This window comes from Ambystoma mexicanum, chromosome 7q (genome assembly GCF_040938575.1).
Source record: "Ambystoma mexicanum isolate Mex_15411 chromosome 7q, UKY_AmexF1_1, whole genome shotgun sequence".
Classification (NCBI taxonomy): domain Eukaryota; kingdom Metazoa; phylum Chordata; class Amphibia; order Caudata; family Ambystomatidae; genus Ambystoma; species Ambystoma mexicanum.
The window spans coordinates 371309896-371330737 of NC_090941.1; positions in this window are offsets into that span (position 1 = coordinate 371309896).

A 20842-nucleotide genomic window follows, 5' to 3' on the forward strand; every position below is an offset into this window, starting at 1 on the left:
GTTGGCGCGCTTACTTCCGAAGAGGGCATCATACTGCCCCAGGACTTGCTCCACCAGGACACCAACTTCGGTGGCAGTGAAGCTGGTGCCCCTCTGCCTCTCTGGCCGGGGGTTGCCAGTGGTGCCAGATGTTGCAGTGCCCGACATGGCAACCCCAGAGGCAGGAGTGGGTGGGCAACTGGGTCCTGGGGCTGGGCTGTGGAGCGATGGTATCCCAGTCGGGAGTCTTCTGTTCCAGCAGGGGTGGACACAGCAAATAGACCCCTGCAGATGGCTGATGTGCAGGCACCAAATGGCAGGGAACGGTGGCAGCAGGCAGGCAGGCAGGCAGGCAGCAGCAGATGGCTCGTGGGAGGCTGCTCTGGGGCTCTGGGGGGCAGTAATTCGGCCTTTTGGGCAGGGGCGTGGTCTTCCGTGTGCTTACGCGTGGCCAGCTTGATACAGAGTGATTTGGCACGTGAAATTCTTGCACGTCTCCGTGTAAATCGAGGAAGGCCCTTAGCGCGTAAGCGCGTCAGCACGCATACGCGATTTCATTGGACCAAAGGCCCTTAGCGCATAAGCGCGTCAGCACGCATACGCGATTTCATTGGACCAAAGGCCCTTAGTGCGTAAGCGCGTCTGTGACGTTTTGCGCACGGGCGTTTCCCTGGCAGGGCTTGTAGATACCACGTGCCTTTACATTGCTCTGTACGTGCTTTTCGTGGGGTGCGGTGCGTGTGTTTTCCAGCCGTTGGGGTTCACACGCTATTACTTCACACCGGGTGTTGGCTACGCGTTCTTCTACACGCAAGGCAGACGGTGACTGGTAGCCCGCTCCCCCAGGCCCGATCGCGTGAAAAACTTCACGCGAACCCCTGTAATACACGTAGCCTGCTCCCCCAGGCCCGATCACGTGGAAAACTTAATGCAAACCCCTGTAATACACGTAGCCCGCTCCCCCAGGCCCGATCACGTGAAAAACTTCACGCGAACCCCTGTAATACACGTAGACTGCTCCCCCAGGCCCCAGGCCCGATCGCGTGAAAAACTTCATGCGAACCACTGTAATACACGTAGCCCGCTCCCCCAGGCCCGATCGCGTGAAAACTTCACGCGAACCCCTGTAATACACGTACCCGCTCCCCCAGGCCCGATCGCGTGGCAAACTTCACGCGAACCCCTGTAATACACGTAGCCCGCTCCCCCAGGCCCGATCGCCTGAAAAACTTCACGCGAACCCCTGTAATACACGTACCCGATCCCCCAGGCCCGATCACGTGGAAAACTTCACGTGAACCCCTGTAATACACGTAGCCCGCTCCCCCAGGCCCGATCGCGTGGAAAACTTCACGCGAACCCCTGTAATAAACGTAGCCCGCTCCCCCAGGCCCGATCGCGTAAACAACTTCACGCGAACCCCTGTAATACACGTAGCCCGCTCCCCCAGGCCTGATCGCGTGAACAACTTCACGCGAACCCCTGTAATACACGTAGCCCGCTCCCCCAGGCCCAATTGTGTGGAAAACTTCACGCGAACCCCTGTAATACACGTAGCCCGCTCCCCCAGGCCCGATCACGTGAAAAACTTCACGCAAACCCCTGTAATACACGTAGCCCGCTCCCACAGGCCCGATGGCGTGGAAAACTTCACACGAACCCCAGGCACAACAGCAGTATGGGAGATTCATCATTGCTGTACAATGGCGCTTTTGTGATGCGCAGGGACGCTACCGCCTGCCTTCGTGTGGCGGACGTGTTTAGGCCTGTGCGTGTCTTTGGCCGTGCACGGCTTTGCCCTATTCGATTCCATGAATACGTGTGGTTCGCGTGCGTGTGGGCGTTCCGTCTGCTTCCCAGCAGTACATCCCAGTTACGCCCTTATTTTCGCGCGTTGTTCCCCATTCCGCGCGTTACGCCCCGTGTTCCGCCCCCTTTTTGGTGTGTGCGCTGAGGTTGTGTGCTTTCACTCTGCGAGTCGCGCACGCCGTTCGGGATGTTTCAGTGACGTGTGCGCCATGCACGGGTTTGGCGCACATCCCGAGGAAAACACGCGCAGTGACTTCCATGAATCGCACGTGTGCGCGTGCGCCTGTTTTTTCGCACTTGCGCCTGCTTGTGCCTGCTTGTGCCTGCTTGTGCATAGATTTTCGTCGCACGTTTGTTCCATGAATCGGCCCCCGAATCACGTACGTCAGTTACATATATACAAAATGCATATCAAACAATCAGCTATGACATGTTTAACACCCCCCTTTTATTGGGTTTCTTTGAACTTGGTGTGGTGATGGACATTTCCAACAACTATGACACCTTCAAGCATCTATTCTAGTAACAATTTGCAATTTGTGAGTGTGAAGGCATCTTTCAGTTGTTGAATAGAACACAGCGCTTCTGTTCTTGGAAGCGAGCTACATACGGGGGGAAAGAGTTGCATTCCGGACCTTGCAATCTATTAGGTGCTATTCGTGTCCTGCGAGCCGACACGCTCTAGCGGGCTCAGCAAAGGGGGGCTGTAAGAAAAGCATAATTCAAGCCTTTGGCGGTATTATTCAAACATATTCTACCCTATAACGAGACTAGATGGCAGCTGCGAAATGATTAAATGCCCTGCAGCTCTGCTTCAAGGCTACATTCGGGAGGGAGCCGGGTATTCTTCCTGGCGCTGCCTACGTTTGTGTTTCAACAAACTCTTGTTATCCTCTCGGCCCTGCGGCCTTGCCTTTTCACATACAGACTACAATGTTTTACAGTTGAGCAGTGTAAGCGGAAAATATTCTGCGAAGCGATAGGAACAGAAAACAATGAGCAATGGTTAGAAAACAAAATGGCGATTCTTGTTACATCAAAATGGCCGTTCATTGGCAAACTCTAAAACCTATATTCTGTCATATCGTGCATGAGACGGTTGGCCCACGGCCACCAAAATACATTTGCGGTCTACATTTTTCTAGACTGACAAACCCTCCTTTGGCCGTATGCCAAACGTCTCATCTATTTATTGAAACCTCCTCTAGTGATGATGAGTCTGAAGTACTTATGTCTGAATTTTGCATGCTATCGTAAACATCATCGTCTTCATCAATATCTATTGCCATCAACTCTTTTACTGCTCTCATCTCATTTGGCTCTGGGTCAGTTCGACCATGAGGTTGTTTTTTCTTTGTCATCTTATGCATGCATCCTTCCGTGCATTCCTCAGTTACCTCAGCGCAAACTATGGGTAGAAAATGTATACAACAACAGCACGTTAGGAATATTCCAAACACCACTACTAATATTGAAATCAACTTCCACCCCCAAGAACATAGTATTCCCCAAAACCAAGATCATATTCCCCAGCTCCCTTCTCCAGTAGGGAGTTCAGAGCTTAGGACGTGCATTTTCTTTATTGCTTCAAAGATCATGAGGGAATAGTCATCGACATAAACGCAACATGCTGATCCCACTATTTTGCAAATTCCCGCACAATCAACCAGGATCACATCGAGAGCCATTCTATTTTGCGGCATCATTAACCTGATTCCTCTTTCTTCCACCGTCATGTTAAATAGTATATCTGTTGTTGTGTTTATTGTATTTTTTAGGATTCTGGACAGTTGCCTTATATTATAGGAGTTCACTATCTGCCCTAACAATGGAATGAATGATTTTGCTACATCAGTTGCTATTAAAACACCTTCGTCAGTCCTTTTGACTCTAGTTCTAGATAATCTGGCCATGGCTGCTGTTTCTAAGAAGAATACTCCTGGGAACAGTAACCCAAGGTAACATGTACCTCCCCTGTTTCTGGGCAACCAGGGATATGCTTTTTCTCCACATATAAAATAAACTGGATCAGCTACATATACTGGTTCTATTTCCCATTTTAATACCACTGTATTCATGCAACCAGTATATGTTCCGACTGAAAAAGAGCATTTCTTTTTTAGACAAAAAGGGACAGATCTTGGGCTATAATTCACTGTGTACGATGGGGGAATTGCATCTTTGACCCCTTCCGTTCTCACACGAAATGTCATTACAGATGTTTTTTCTGGTGGGGACAATCTATCTCGTCTATTTTGTCGTGTTATCTTTCGTGTACTTTTCCTCGTGGGCTCTTGGGCTATTACTTGTGCTTTATGGAAAATGGAACAACCCACAGGCTTCATTATTATCTGCTCAAACTCATTCATGTTGGTTCTGTCTAATTGACCCGTATTACTCTCATTCCATTTCCCATAGAACATTGCACCTAAAGATGCACTACATGCAGAACTTAATGGTAGTGGCTGCACATACCACCCTATTCCTTTCCCAGCATGCTGTGGTAAATGGGCAAATACCCAGCAATTTGTTTTCTTCAGAATTGCATGTGTCATGTTCATGATCAAAAGCAAAGTATTATTTCCAAAACCTTCCCTGTGTCTTTCTTCCATTGGGGGCACGGTATAAGTGATCACCTGAACTGGGCTTTCAGTAGTGGATATATTAATTATTGGTAAAAACATTTCTAATGGGTGTATTGTTTCCACCCACCATAATATTAGGGCTGTCGATATTGGGGCTACCACGCTCATAAACCACATTTTTATTGTCAGTATCAGCATACAATTTGTTTTACCATGCGTTTTTCTTAAGATTACAATCTTTATAATTGACTCATTCTCAGCGGTGGTGGTGCAGGAGGAGGCTGGAACCGGTCCCGGCATGTTTCTCGTTGTCCTTCTTCTACCTTATCACAGTTCGTTGTGGATCTCTCTCTTCGTCGCACTTGCTCTGATGTTAATAAGTTCAATGGAATTGTCACAGTTCAGTTCTGCCTGTCCTTTTTAGCCTGGATTCGATTATTCGTTTTTAGGCGAGATCACTTGTCCTTTGTTATACTGCTCAGAGGACCTTTGATCAGTTATCTTATTGCCTTAGTATCATGTGCGCCCAACTTGTCCGCTCTGGTTCAGGACACATGTACTTTTAATCAGTTATCTCACTTGCTATAGTACCATGTGCGCCCACCTTGTCCGCTCTGGTTCCGGAAACATGTACTTGTTATGATCGCATCGAAGAGCCGCGAGTCTTGAATTGTCCGACTTGCACAATTCTAACGCTTCTCTCCTCTACACCTCTAGTTCCTTCTCCGTCCATGAGCTGAACCAGAGGTTGACATAAACACCAAAAAGAACTGTGGATCACTTTGTCTTTCGAGGCCGCAAGTTGTATCGCCTTGCTCCTGGTATCGTATGATCCGTGAACAGTGCCGGTGCACTTCCAGATTCAGGCTCAAAGTCAGCCTGTGGCGCTACTGCAGGTGCTGGTGTGCGCCGTGCCAATGATGCAGATCCATTCTTTGGCATGCTGGCAAGTGCTGATGGGCGCCAAAGGGGTACACAATTTGCTTCTGCTGGTTTTTGCAAGGCAGATTTCGTGTCGGCCAGCAGTGATGTCGATTCTGCTGGGCAACGTTGGGGCACTCTTTGCCCTTCCTCCTCTTTGGCAATCGTCTCAGGCTTTGTTTCGAGTTTCACTTCTCGTTTTGGCAGATTAGGTGGCTGCTTACTGGCAACAGTTTCTTTCATTTCTGGGAACGCTGTCTCTTTCCGGTCATCAGTGTCAGGCAAGTCTTTCAGTGCAGTTGGGATCTTCTTGGAATGGGTGGCATGGATCCACAACTTCCTTCCATCCACCCTTATTGCCATCTGCATCGCCAAGAGTACTTGATAGGGCCCGCGCCACCTGGGTGCTAATGATGACTTTCTTTCAAAATTCTTTAGCAGCACCCAGTCTCCTGGCTCCAGCGCGTGCCCCTGACCGGTATATCACACTGGTAATGCCTCCTGCACCTGCTGATGAATCAAACGCAATTTCTGCATTAAAAGGCCACAATAAGTACTAAGCACAGGATGTTCTATCTCACTAAGTCGTTTTTCCTGAGGTGCGCACCATACATTTGCCGGCCTCCCCATCACAATCTCGTACGGGGAGAGCCCAGTTTTAGCCTGTACAGACGTACGCATGCATAATAGTGCTATTGGTAATGCATCCACCAAACTCAACTTGCTTCCCGCACAAATCTTGCCAATCTTTGATTTAAGAATCCCGTTGTGCCTCTCCACAAGACTGGCAGAATTCGGATGCCTTGAACTATGGAATCTCTTATCAATCTGAAGACCAGCACTAATCTGTAATACCACTGCGCCCACAAAATGTGGTCCATTATCAGACCATAGGACACGGGGCAAGCCAAATCTGGAAAAGTACTCCTTCAACATTACTTTTGTCGTGCTCATTGCTGTGCAGTCCTTCAAGGGATATGCCTCCACCCACTTACTGAATGCACAGATCACCACCAAGACGTATTTTAAGTTTTTACACCTCTCCATTTCTATGAAATCAAAATGAATTACCTCAAATGGGATAGAAGGCGGGCCAAAACTGCCTGTTGGAGTCACTGTTCCCTTCCCTACATTGTGTTGCAAACACGTGATACAGTTCAGCACCAACCTCTCTGCATTCTTTTTTATGTTTGCATTTTGCCAAACTGTAGAAAGGTGCTGTATTATTTTCTTTGCACAGATGTGCGTAGGGCTGTGGGCCATTGTGACCATTGCAGTCACGTATGGATCTGGCAACATCCAGTTTCTAGTTCCCTTGTCCACCCAACAACCCTCCAGATCCAACTCAGCAGATCCCTCTGCCCACCCCTGTATTTCATCGGCCGTAGCTTCGGCCTGCATTTCTTTGACAGTCGGAACTCAATTTTCGATCATACAGGGTACTTCCTCTGTCTGAACCGTCATCATTTTGGTATTCAAATCAGTGGCAGTTTGTTTCGCAATTCTGTCTGCAAACGCGTTTCCCTCTCCTACTTTGCATGTTACTTTTTTATGTGCCTCGCATTTCACTATTGCTAGGCGCTTTGGAAACGTGAGTGCAGACAGCAATCGTACAATCAAAGGGCCATATTGAATTCTGGCGCCATGTGATGTCAAAAACCCTCTCTCAGCCCAGAGTCGACCAAAGTTATGAACCACTCCAAAAGCATACTGACTATCAGTATATATATTCAAATTTTCAGAAATCTCGCAGGCTCTGGTTAATGCTATTATTTCGCCGGCTTGTGCTGAATTATAGGGAATTCTTTTGCTTTCTACAACGCTCTCTAGGGTAGTGATAGCATATGCGGCAGTTGTCGTGCCATCTGGTAATTTAAAACATGCGCTGTCACAAAATAACTCTCCATCTGGCTCTTTCTGTGGGATATCACTTAAATCAACTCTCCCCTTGGTTTCTTCCTCAGTGACCATTAAGCAATCGTGGGGGGGTGATTGATTCTTCCCAATTTCTTTTATGGTTGGTGGCATTAATTCTGCAGGATTCAAAGCGCTACACCTCATAATTTGGATGTGGGGCGCAAACAAGATAATCTCATATCTTGTCAATCTAGCAGAGGTGAGGTGTTTTGTCTGTGTCCTATTTAATACAGCGTCTATGGCATGTGGCACCATCACAATTAAAGTGTGCCCGAATACCATCCCTTCCGTTTGTTTCACTGACGCAGCAGCCGCCGCGACAGATCGCAAACATCGTGGTAGTGCGCGCGCTACAGGGTCCAGCACAGAAGAAAAATAGCGCACGGCCTATTTCTTCCACCTTGTTCCTGTGTCAAAACCACCAATGCACATCCTTTACTTTCACACATAAATAGTCTAAAAATGTTCTCATAATTCGGCGTACCCAAAACTGGAGCTGAGCATAATGCAGTTTTCAATCCATCAAATGCTTTCTGATATTCCTCATCCCACTGCAAAGGCATAAGCGGATCCTTTCTATTTAAATTCACCAGCGGCTCACAATTAACGCAAAATTACCAATCCATTGTCGGCAATATGAAGCCATGCCTATTATGGCTCTGACTCCTTTTTGTGTCTTTGGAATAGGCATGCAAGAAATACTTTCTATGCGTTCTGGCGTTAGTCTTCTCCCTCCTTTCGAAGGTAGGTAGCCCAAATAGGCCACCACCTTTCGATTATATTGAAATTTCTTCAAACTAGCTTTATGGCCATGTGCCGCTAGGTGTGACAGTAATAATACAGTGGTTTCTTTACAAATCTCCTCTGTGTCTGCAGCTAGCAATAGATCGTCTATGTATTGCAAGAGTACACACCCCATGGGTAATTCCAGCATGTCTGGCTGCTCTTTTAATGCTCTACTGTAAATACTTGGACTTTCCCTGTAACCTTGCGGAATCCGCGTAAATGTAAATGATCGTCCTCCTAATGTGAACGCGAACAAATATCTGCTGTCCTTGTCCACTGGATTACTGAAGAATGTGTTTTTCAAATCCACTACACTAAAATATTCTGCTGAAACAGGTATCATTGTCAATATTGTAGTGATGTCTGGTACTAAAGGGAATTGTGGATCTACTACCTTATTTAATGCGCACAAATCAATTATGAAACGGTATGGTACCTCATTGCCTCCTTTTTTATAAACGGGAAGAATCGGGCTGTTGCATGTACTGCCTGTAATTTCCTCGATTACCCCTAATTTCACCAAATCTGTAACAATACTCTTCAATCCTTTCTCACGTTCAGTCGAAATTCTGTATTGGGGTATTCGCGGTAGGGTAACACCCTCTTTCAAAATGATCTTTACTGGCTCTATCTTTAAACATCCTACATCATTGTCATGCATTGCCCATATACAGGTTGGTACTTTACTTAGTTCCCCTGGTAACGCTTCGGTCATGAATTCTGACACAGGGGCATCGTGTGGCCAAATCGTTAGAAACACTACATCTGCCATGCAATGTATAACGGAACCTAGATTTTTCAACAAGTTTAATCCCAACAAGTTCTCCCCACAATTTTCTGTTAAAAGGAAAGGACAATGTTCAGTGATTGGTCCTATAGTAACTGGGACTGGTTTGCACACTGGGTTTATGACTGGTGTACCTGCGAACGCTACGGAAATATTATTTTGCCCTCACAGTGGTCTATCCGGAAGCAAGTGATGGTCTATTGAACACTTCTGTGCTCCTGCATCTACAAGAACGCGGTGCTCCTTATTCCCGACTCTCATTTCTACGTAGGGTCCTCTCTGATTCACGGGAATAGACACTGGTTCCGACCCCTGTCCTGGGCTGTCCTATTGGGGAAATAACACATCGTCCGATGTGTAATCATTACTATTACTGTAATACGTGTTTGGCTGTGTATTGAAAACGTTCCCACTCTTTCCTCTATTTCCCCCAATCTGGTGTCCATATTGTTGATTTTGCTTTCCCTGACTCTGGTTTGGGGCATTTTGGTTTTGGCCTTGGTTTTGATTACTCCCGTTATTGTGATGCTGCTCCATTCGCTCCTGGGTGTCCTCTATGCTGCCTCCTCTGACCAGACCCATTTCTATTCTGTAGATGCAGACATTGCGCTCGCCAATGTCCTTCCTCCTTACAATACGCACACTGATTCGGTCCCACTGTTCCCCCATGCATATTCAAATTACTCCTTCCTTGCGCGTTCCCTCGCCCTCTATTATGTCCTACTACTTGCTGCATTAATGCCTGAGTCTTCAGATTTACCCTATCACTCTCTTCTTTTTCTTTTCCCGCAGTCACTCTGCGCTCATAATATTGGGCCATATGTAATACTTCACCCAACGTTTTGGCTTGCCATGCAGTTTCTGATGTAATTATTAGATCCTGAATTGGAAGTTTTAACCCCCTCACATATTTGTCAACAAATAACCTCTTTCCCACTTCCGAAACCACATCCTGCCCACTGAAGTCTGTGAATACTTCTTCAGATCTATTAAAATAATCTGTAGCCAACTCATCCTTGCCTTGTACACATGCAGTCAATTTGTCCCATTGAATTCTTTTCTCTGGGAAAATTTGTTTTAACTTCTGCACTATACGTGCTGGTAATGCCGCCAGGTTTGCTCCTGGTGTCCCTGCAACCACTTTATTCCTGTCCTCTATTATCAAGTCCGCCCATGTGGCGCCAAAGGCTGTTGAGTCATCTACCTTCCTTATTTGTTTCCATATGTCTGCTGGCAGGATCACCGGGAATATTAGGTCTATATCACCCATGGTAATCACGGATGATTGTAGGCAGGACTCTACTTCCTTATAAAACCCTGCAGGATTCTTTCTTATATCATGAATCGTCTGCTTTATGTTGTTCACCTCGTGTCTGGAAAAGGGGACATGCACATATTGGGCGGTCTAATGGGCTGGTGTTACCTGCGCCGCTGCACTACCCACTGCGGGAACCTCCACTTTGGGCACAAAGGTAGGGGGGACCTTTCTCATAGGAAAGGACCCACTTACCGTCCCCCCCTCTCTTAGATGTAACAATATTCCCAGATCCAACGATAGGGTTGTTTCTCCTGTCCCTTGCTCTAGTGCTCTTCTATATACTGCCATTATTTTGGGTGGGCTGGCCTTTTCGTTTTTTATATCTTTGTCTAATAAATGTTCAGCCATCGACTGTAGTGCTTTTCTTTTCATGGGCATGGAATATTCATCACATATCTTGTGTATCTCCATTGTGGGAACACTAGGATCCGACATCCATCTAAACGCTTCTCGTTTACACACTTTTAATTTATCGCCCCTTTGTACTGATGACATTTAATGTCGTTGTTGTATTTATGGCTATACAGTTTCCTTCCTATTTCTCCCGATATCCCTACTCCTGTACCCAGGTGTAGCAAACATTTCGGCATAATCATTATCTAATTCATCTTTGAGTTCAAAAAGTCTATATCCATGTTCTCTCACTTCTTCATCCCTCTCCCTGCAGCGTGCTAATGCATTCAAATCTAACAATCATTGCGGTGGTAATTTCCCAATTAACTGTTTCCTTTTCTCCACCAAATATTCACCCATGCATTCCAACACTACCTGTCTTTCGTTGCTACTTTGGATGTCATACATCGAAGCCAATGCTGCTGTCCCATCATTCCCGTCTATATACATCTCTGCCTGTTACTGCAAATCAAACTTCCTTTCTTTGCTGATTGCGCTGCAAGTTACCCTCGTGCATCCCCGTTGGTCAGTCCCGCCTCTTGCCCCCATGGTTTCAACTTCAACCCCGGGAGGAACGTACGGTACCGAGTATGTGTCTGAGGGGGGAGTTGTGGATGGGACAATGGGAACAGGTAGTGTCTGTTGTGGGCCTGGTTGGCTAATAGGAAGTGTTACGCGCATGGTCTGTGACTGTGGGAGGGCGTGAGCTACCGGAGGGGGAGCTTGAGCTACGGGCGGGGTCTGGGCAATAGCTACTGACATGTCTGCTCTTACTTCTGATCTTGGGCCTTGTTTTGTATGGGTCAATACATTTTCTATCAATTCATCTGCTATGTGTAATTCCCGTTGTGGGTATATCTTTTCTATATTCAACCAGTCACGCCTACCTGCCCTTCTTAGACTCTCAGTCCACTCCTCCTCTTCTTTCTCTTCCGCTACTTCACCTTTCGATTTCAAATCGGAGCATTGCTTCCTTTCTCCAGTCTTTAATAGTCTCAAATGCTGCAGGACACGCTTTCTTTCTTACCAACACCCTTTCCATTTTGTCTATCCTCGCTATCTCAAAACTTCCATTAATCGGCCACAGATGGTCTTGTTGCTTTCTGGTTTGCCTATGCCAAGTCTCACAGAATAATATCGCACCCACTTCATACTTCACATACATCTCATATGCCGGCGTTCCCCCAGTGGTACAATTTGGCCATCTTCCAAAGATTGTCTACCACAGAGGAAAAAGCCCAGCTAAGGTGGTCAATACCCCAGGCATGTTTCAACCTTCCCCCTGGTTAATCAACCTTACCTAGGGCGTTTGATTTTGCAAAGTCAACTCTCAACCAATATCAGGATTACTTTGAATCGGGGAATGACTCACCTGATAAATCAAGTCGTCTGTATACTGACGCACCAAATGACATTGTGTCTGCGTTTCTTGGCTTCCGCCTCATTTCGGGACCCTCGCCTCCTTGTTCTCTAGCCAGGCACGTCGATCAGGGATCAGATGTGTGCAGATCTGCAAAGGAGTCTCTCATCACTTTTACAGGGCGCCCCAAACACCACTTGATCCCGGCTCGATCGTCTCGTCCTCGCCGTTCTCCACCTTACTCAATTACAACGTTATGCGATGGAACAAGTGGGGGATGGTCCCTATTCGGGCGCCATCTTGAAAAGGGCCCTTAGGGGACCCTGACGTCTATGGCAACAAGGCGAGTCACCACACACGATAGATACGCCAGACACAAGGTTGTATTCCCAAAGCTAGGGTTTATTGCAAAACAAAAGTCTCAGTTGGCCAACTCGGTCTCACGCCCCGCGACGTGTATCTCTAGACCTTGAGGAACGCAAGAGAGTGAATTATGTACATCAGTTACATATATACAAAATGCATATCAAACAATCAGCTATGACATGTTTAACACCCCCCTTTTATTGGGTTTCTTTGAACTTGGTGTGATGATGGACATCTCCAACAACTATGACACCTTCAAACATCTATTCTAGTAACAATTTGCAATTTGTGAGTGCGAAGGCATCTTTCAGTTGTTGAATAGAACACAGTGCTTCTGTTCTTGGAAGCGAGCTACATACGGGGGGGAAAAGTTGCATTCCGGACCTTGCTATCTATTAGGTGCTATTTGTGTCCTGGGAGCCGACACGCTCAGCGGGCTCAGCAAAGGGGGCTGTAAGAAAAGCATAATTCAAGCCTTTGGCAGTATTATTCTAACATATTCTACCATATAACGAGACTGGCTGGCAGCTGCGAAATGATTAAGTGCCCTGCAGCTCTGCTTCAAGGCTAAATTCGGGAGGGAGCCGGGCATTCTTCCTGGCTCTGCCTACGTTTGTGTTTCAACAAACTCTTGTTATCCTCCTGGCCCTGCGGCCTTGTCCTTTTCACATACAGACAACAATGTTTTACAGTCGAGCAGTGTAAGCGGAAAATATACTGCGAAGCAATAGGAACAGAAAGCAATGAGCAGTGGTTAGAAAACAAAATGGCGATTCTTGTTACATCAAAATGGCCGTTCATTGGCAAACTCAAAAACCTATATTCTGTCATATCGTGCATGAGACGGTTGGCCCACGGCCACCAAAATACGTTTGTGGTCACAAAGTAGAGGTATCCATTTTTCTAGACTGACATCATGATTATTTGCCTGCATGTCACTGAGGAATCTGTGAAAACCTCTACCAATACCTGGTCTTTTGAAAACTATGGTACTGGTCTAACTTGCTCCTGTCTTTCCTCTGTGCCCTCTGACTCCTCTCAACAAAATACTCAGTTTCATCACATGCATCATCTACACTTTACCCAGATACTCTGCCACCTCAGCATAACTCCACCAACCAAGATGCTTTACAAAGCAAAATAACCCCCTCTTCAAACATCTGTTTTGCTTCTTCAAATCTCTTCATGATCTTGCCCCACTCACCCTTGTTTATGTCATCTCTCTACTATCTCACTCACACATTGCACTCTCCTACTTTCTGTCCCATGCCCAAGCTATGTCATTTCCCACTACCATTCATGCCTCACTGCGGGCCCTTTCATTGTATGCTTAGCCTTGTCCATCAAAAGCCTTCAATCTGGCATCATTAACCCCTGATTCCAAGCCACAACTAACCACACTCCCAGCTCTAGCCAGATGTGAAGCAACTGTTTAAATTGCACTTGTGTCAATACTGGATAAAGGCCTAAATGCATACTATGTATGTTACAGAGCCTGCGGTAGCGGACCTGTAGTTATGGTTAGGCTGCTCATCTCATAGAAAGAGCAGATTTTAGGCAGTTTACAACTTTGCCTCCTCACCAAACTTTGTAAATCAAGGTGTATGGCCCCCGTCAGAATTATTTTGTGAAGTTTTGTGTGTTTTTTCCACAGGGGCGAAATTATAATAGGGTCCCAAAATATGTGGAAATCCTCATAGACGCAAAGGAAAAAAAGATGTGCACGCGCCTTCAGCCCAAACCGCTGGACGCATGTTTACCAATGTTGTGCTTAGAGTAGTGGCTTGGTCCCGAATGCCTGATTTTGTAAATTTGTTGTAAATCCTTCCAGTAGTTTTTTCTAGAAAATGGGCAAAAGTTGATCCGAAAAATGTATTGGTATCTGGGTCCAGTCCGCAGACTCATTTCCTAATTCAGGGTCCACAGACACGTCTGGACCAATCAGGGACTGGCGTGATGTCCACAGACATTATACGTGCCCACTGATTGGATGTTGAAAAATGTGAGCTGCGTCATATTTTTGGAAACGGTCTCCATGTTGAATATGCAGACAGCCGCTGTTGTCCGCGGATAGCACAGTGACGAACAAGTGTGGAAAACACATTTGGAGTTATTTGGTGGCTGAAAGAGGAGCTGGAAAGGTCGGGGAGAGGAATAAAGTTGAAATTGAGATGTTTCATGTCGCCCTATGTCGCAGGCCCTGTTGGGTGAAGTAGATTTATTGTTCAAGTCAGATAAGCCAAACTGAGCCAAACAAGGGCACTCAACTGAAGCCAGTATTACAACGATATGATGGTGTACTGTATAGGCCAGTAAACGTACACCTACAGGTGGTGACTCGTATCATATCCAGTGTCTCTTATCAAGACGTTTCTCATGTACATACAGGTGATCTATATTTGAAGTGCAACCAGCTTACATGGGCCGAATGGGAGAGGTTAATATGCTGGTGTTCGTAACAGGTACTGGCATCCAGTTTCTAGTTTCATCATAGATGCATATAATCACCTAAATGAAGTATACCAATTATGTTGGAATCTATTTCAGGCACTTACCTGTACCATAGTTTACCATAGATGCATATAATCACGTAATAACATATGAGACCCTATGATGAATTCAGTCAATATCTATTGAGGACAGTTTTCTCAAACGACACATTACCCACAGAACATGGGTATTCAATACAATTACAGGGCAATAGCCATTTAGTGTTGTCCTTCCTTTTTTGCACATCGTACTAATTAATGAGAGATATGCTCACAATCCACAAACGTATTACGCACAATGAGTGCACTTTCCTCTGCATCCAAACACGGGAGCGAAGCGAGTAGCATGGCACCCAGCCACAGACAACAGCAAAGCACCCTGTGCATTTATTCTCAAAAAGTCTATATGCATGTTGGATATTCAAATACACAATCCAATGGAGTATCCGTTTACTAGCCCGTTAAGAGGCACTCAGCAATGATACACAATGGGTAATCCCACGTGACACTAAGATGGTGGAGATCACGTGATACAGTCAGGAACACATTTTAAAAAACAATGTTAAGTCACCCATGCTGTATTATAACACAGATGACGAACAATGGCAGGGTCAGGAACAGTTATAACACCCGTAATGACTGAATCAAGGTAAGCCATTGATAGACTGATAATTTCCCTCGGCAAAACACTACTCGCATGCCAGGGCTTGCATCCCATTTTAAATACATGATATCTGCTATTATTTTTTGAAAGAAACGGAATTCTTCATTGAATTAACATGCTTCGAGATAGCCAACCATATTTTTGGAATAGAATAAAACTAGGTGAATTCGCTGCATGTTCATATCAAGCAACATGCATGAAGTACTGCAAAGACAGGAACGTCATTTGGGGGTTGCCAGAGGTCGCAAATGCGACCTCTGAGGTCTCCCTTGCGACCTCTTTGGTTTCCCTTGCGACCTCTAAAAAAAAATGTTTCGTTTTTTTCTTTTTTGTATTGCAAGCTCCTGGGCTGAGGCCAGCACCATGTGGCTCTTTACTTCTGGAGTGGCTGGCTTTCTTGTTCTGGCCCTTAAAAAAGAAGAAACATAAGAACAGGTGTGCCACAAGTCTAACACTTTCAGCACTGACCCTAAATAAGTAAGAATAGGAATACCAAAATTCTATACAATAATTGCAAGACTCATTAAAGGTTTATTTCAGGCACACTTCAGGCAGTGAGTCACTGATTTAGTCTGTTCTTAAATACCTCAACTCAGCCTTTCACTCTTCTGAGGTCAATAAATGAGTACCAACACAGGTTGGGTGATATTTGGTGTATATTTTTCCTATATAAAGTGTTTAAGCATAAGTGCTATTTAATAACACATCATTATTATTTGGTCATGGATGTCTGCTTGCATTCACAGTAATTTTGTAATATGGGCCTATACACACTGATTTTAACAATACATATGGTGTTCCATTCTTGTATGAAATGTACATCACATTATAATGATATTGTAACCATATTTCTCACAGTGCACAATGCTACGTGATGCCACTTCCTGTTTTGTCAACGGGTAAAATGTCATGTTCCATCGCTTCCCACGATATCACTTCTGGGTGGGGTCAAATGACATCACTTCCTGTGGTTTCATCAGGGGTCAAGGGTCATGTGATGTCACTTCCGCTACCCCTGGCATTTTGGTGAAATGATGTCCCTGTGCAAAGAATGGAATTTTTAAACATCTAGCATTCCAATCACTTGTTAAGACTAGTGCCCACGAGGTTCACAGCACACCAAACAGGCGTTAAATAATAGTTCACTCTCCTTCACCCGTTAAAATATTCACTGTGGGCGATGACTGCATGAAACTCTTAGTAAAAAATGTTCACCGTAACTAAAGCATTACATTCTTTCACTGTTAAAATTGAAGCACTGGGCATGTGATTACAAACGATCACTCAGAATGAATAGGTTTGTATTTTTCAAAATTTGGACTCATAAATGTGGGTTTTTTTGCAGCGAAACAGCATCAAAAGACATTTTGTAACGTAACGTGGGTAAGCAATGGGGCTCACATATAGGCAATATTTGCTGCTGTCTTTTGAGAGAGAAGCCCTCATTACAACTTTTCCGGTCTGGAAACAACAGTGCCGGTAAAATTACCGGCACCATTGTTTCTGTACTGGCAAAGTAAAAGTCTGCAGGGCAGGTGCCCTCCCGTCCAGCAGATCTCACTTGCCGGGCAGAACACCACCCGCCCGCATACTTTCACAGAAGCACCATCACCGTTATTAACGGTGCCGGTGCTTCCATGGTCCCCACTCCCATAGGGTCCTATGGAACTTTATGGGAATGGGGATCAACATTTTACTGGCACCTGGCTTACCACACCACCAGGGTTGTAATGCCCTGGTGTTTCTGCCAAGTCATGCGCTGGTAAATCATTACGTGTCCGACAGCTACCTGCCGATTGTACCGGCTGGTTACTGCTGGACCCGTAATGAGGGCCAATATGTCTTCTTGTGCTCAGTTTGGCTTTCTCACGCATTTCTGATTAATGCTAAAGAGTTGAATCAAGTGTACTGTTTAGGGTATATATTATTTCTAATCACAACATTTCTTGATGCAAATGACACAACGTAAAAAAGTTGTCTATAAGACTGGAATATTTGTAATATCTAATAATGCAGACAATGGGCAATGTACAATTGGTAGCAATTTAAAAAAAATATTTTAAAAAAATGTATGGAGTGCATATAACACTATCTTTAAGCGGTGGGCATATGATTATCAATTTTGATCAATTTGGCCTTTTACAATTGCCAGCGAAACATAGCGTAATTGAAATTACAATGTTAGCTATAGGAGACCAAAAATTTGTTTTGCTATGGGCCAAACGAGTTATGTTACATTTTGTTCTTGAAATACATCTGATGACAAATTGTTTGTGATATTTACACATGTCCATTTCTTTCTTTTTTGTGTTTACTTCCCCCTTACCTATTTTTCTTTCCTCGACGGTTGTTTGATGGAATCGATCATGGTTGCGTTGCTATATGGACATTACCATTTCAGATCATCATGATTTTTTCGGTTAGTTTTTGTTAAACTGATGTCGATAACATCTAATTCAAATTTATTTTGGGATATGCACAGATGTTATGAATGTAGGATTGTTGACTTGCGTTGATAAAGGCCGATAAGGTTGAAACACGTATCGGCACACCGAAACTCACTGAGTCCATCGAATAAACACCAATATTCCAACATTCTTTGTTGGTCTGCAATGTCATAATGATTACTCCTTAATTAATACTGTCTCTATCAGCACATGTACTTGGCACAATCATGTTACCTATGTTTTGTTACGTTAAACCAACCAATTCCTTTTTTTAACATATGCAGTATAGTGACTTGAAGTGGTTGTAGCATCAGTGTGGTAGATTATGCCCACTGTTGTGAAGGTTTTCTTGCCAAGATAGACTTGGCCGTGTGTGAAGCTAGTAAGCTTATAATTGTTTTTGTTACCTTCTGCATCGTACCTTAGAAGCATTAGTATCACATACTGGAGATGTGAGTTTATTTGTATGTTGGAACGATTGTCTGAATCACAAAAAGGGCATAATATGCTATGATTTGCATTCTGCAGAAGCTGGTGTAATGGAATGGATTCAGAATTTGGTATGGATACATACACACATCGTTCATTAGGGATGTGCTCTTATGAAACATGGTTGGCGAGATTGCATGTATGTTTTCATGTGTATGAAATCTAGGCGAATTCTCGTACAGGGATGTTTTTGGTTTCCAGTACTTGTAGTAAGTACACAAGGAATTATTGTGGATTTTCTCCTGTCTGTTAATGGTGAATTTTACCATTCCTGCACTGTAGTCCAATTCTTGCCGTATACCTTAGACAGTGTAAGTGCTGTCAGGATTATGTGAGGAATTTCTATGAAAGATGATAATTTGCAAACACACTGGTCCCAGCCGTTTAAGTAAATGTTGTGAACAATTGGTGGCAATAGGAAGAGAAGATTGATTGCTACATTTGCTTAGCAATTTACTCCAGTTGTGTTGCTGAATTTAAATAGAACAGAGAGGTGTGCCTCTGCATCCTTTGATGGGCCTGCAGTTGTTTTTTGTAATAGAGACACGTGTCCCTTTGTCTTTGATGGACGTGCAGTTGATTTTGTTTCAGACAGTTTTGTAGTTGTATTATTTGATGGAGCAGCAGTTGGTCTTTCTTTCTTTAGCAGTATTGTTGAGCGTACGCAGACGCGAAAGTGCTATGTAACTCATACCTTCTTTAAGGACTGTGCTGCCAATGTCAATCAATGCGTGATCTGGGGTTATACCTTGAGATTTGTGAATAGTGACAGCATATGCAAGAGATAGAGAGAGGTGTAATCTATGTACGTACATGTCTTTGGAAAGAAGGCAACATGCTATTGTGCAGCCTATTTATTTAGCTGCTCCATGTTTTTCAAAGTGGATGTTGAGAAACTGAATGTTGTTGTCATGTGGATATGTTTGGAAGCCAACAACTGTACCAATTGCGCCATTGACTAAACCTTGTTATATGTCAAGGTTATGTTTTAGAATTACTCTAAAGTTTAGACACAGAGTTACAACTTTTTCTAATCCAACTGTATTGCAGATTAATTTTTCTAAGCTGTTTAGTAGTGCTGTTGCTTGTTCACATATAGGGAGTGTCATGCTGTGCACCTCTAGTCTGTGTGTGGAGCTTATATGCACTATGGCTTGAATTTCTTTTTTCAACATTGTATTGCTGAATTCACTGCAGCTTGCAAGGGTTGGCATTAAGGACATGCATTTTATATTTTGATGAGTTAAGTATTCCATGACATCAGGGGCAGATGTGTTTTGCCCATATAGTTCCTGAATTAGTCTAGTTTTTAAAATGGATTTTGCATCTTCAGTAAGCAGACCAGTTCTACTGCTTTTTAACATGTTGACATAGGGGACATTTCTAGACCAGTGCATGTTTTGAGTAAGTTCTCTGTAAGGAAAATGTTGCTGGAGATTTACATTTCCAGGTTGCAGGCTCTATACCTAGTCGACATCAGCACCCCACCATTTCTTCAGCATTGTGCTTGCTGACCCACCACCTAGTGGCTGCGCACCCCACTCTTGGGACTGCTCTTCCCCAGGACTTAGGCAGTGGTTTGCAACTTTCGTACTCCTTAGCACTTCTTTCCCGGGGTCCATTTAGCAGTTGCCCATCCATGCTCCCCCTTCTATTCAGGCACTTCCCTCACTGCACAAGGCATATGTACATTTACAGCACCACTGTGTACAATTTATTTGTAAAAGTAAGGGGAATATAGATGGAAAATATTTGTAGAACAGTTTCAGTTGGTGTGTGTGGAAGTTTAATATGTTGAAAGGGTTAAATGTAGATTTTATGGAAGTGATTGCTGATGGATGTGTGAGTGTTTGAGAGCAGGCAGTGAGGGAGTGTTAGAAACATAAAAGTAAAAAAAGGGTAGAAGGGCTGTGCTGTGTGATGGTGTGCACGTGCCATTTAGGTATTTTAATGATGCCTGACCTGGATACGGGACGGAAAAGCCTGCAGATAGTTGTGAAGTTTGATGGATTATGGTCCTTATTATATAATAGAGAAAAGTATTCATGACAGAAAATGGGTCCTTTATTTTTTGCTTTTTCTCTACTTTACAATTGACCATTATTTCCATTATTCCATTATTCCCAGTTGGTGCGCAAGCGAGAGTTGAGAGTACCAATGTGGAGCAGGTTGCCCCTTTTGAAAGACTTCTGTGGAACGGTACAGGTCAGAGCTACACCCTGCGGAAGTGTTGTAGGCACGCGAGGATAGGCAGAGGAGGAAGGAGGAGAGGGCAATGTAGCCAAGAAAGAGGAGGTGGGTGCTAAGGGGGTGGTGGAGGAAAGAGGCAACATGGTTGCATGAGAAGCAGCAGAGACAGCTGTAGAGGTGGAAGAGGATGGAGGAGGTAGATGAGCCAAAGAGGGAGGAGAAGGGACAGAAGTTTAACAAAGGAACTTGATAAGGCACAGGAAGCATCTATCAAAAAGGAGGAAGTTGGCCTGAGGGCCTTGGACCAAGATGGTGCCATTTAGGTAAACATTAACAATGGTC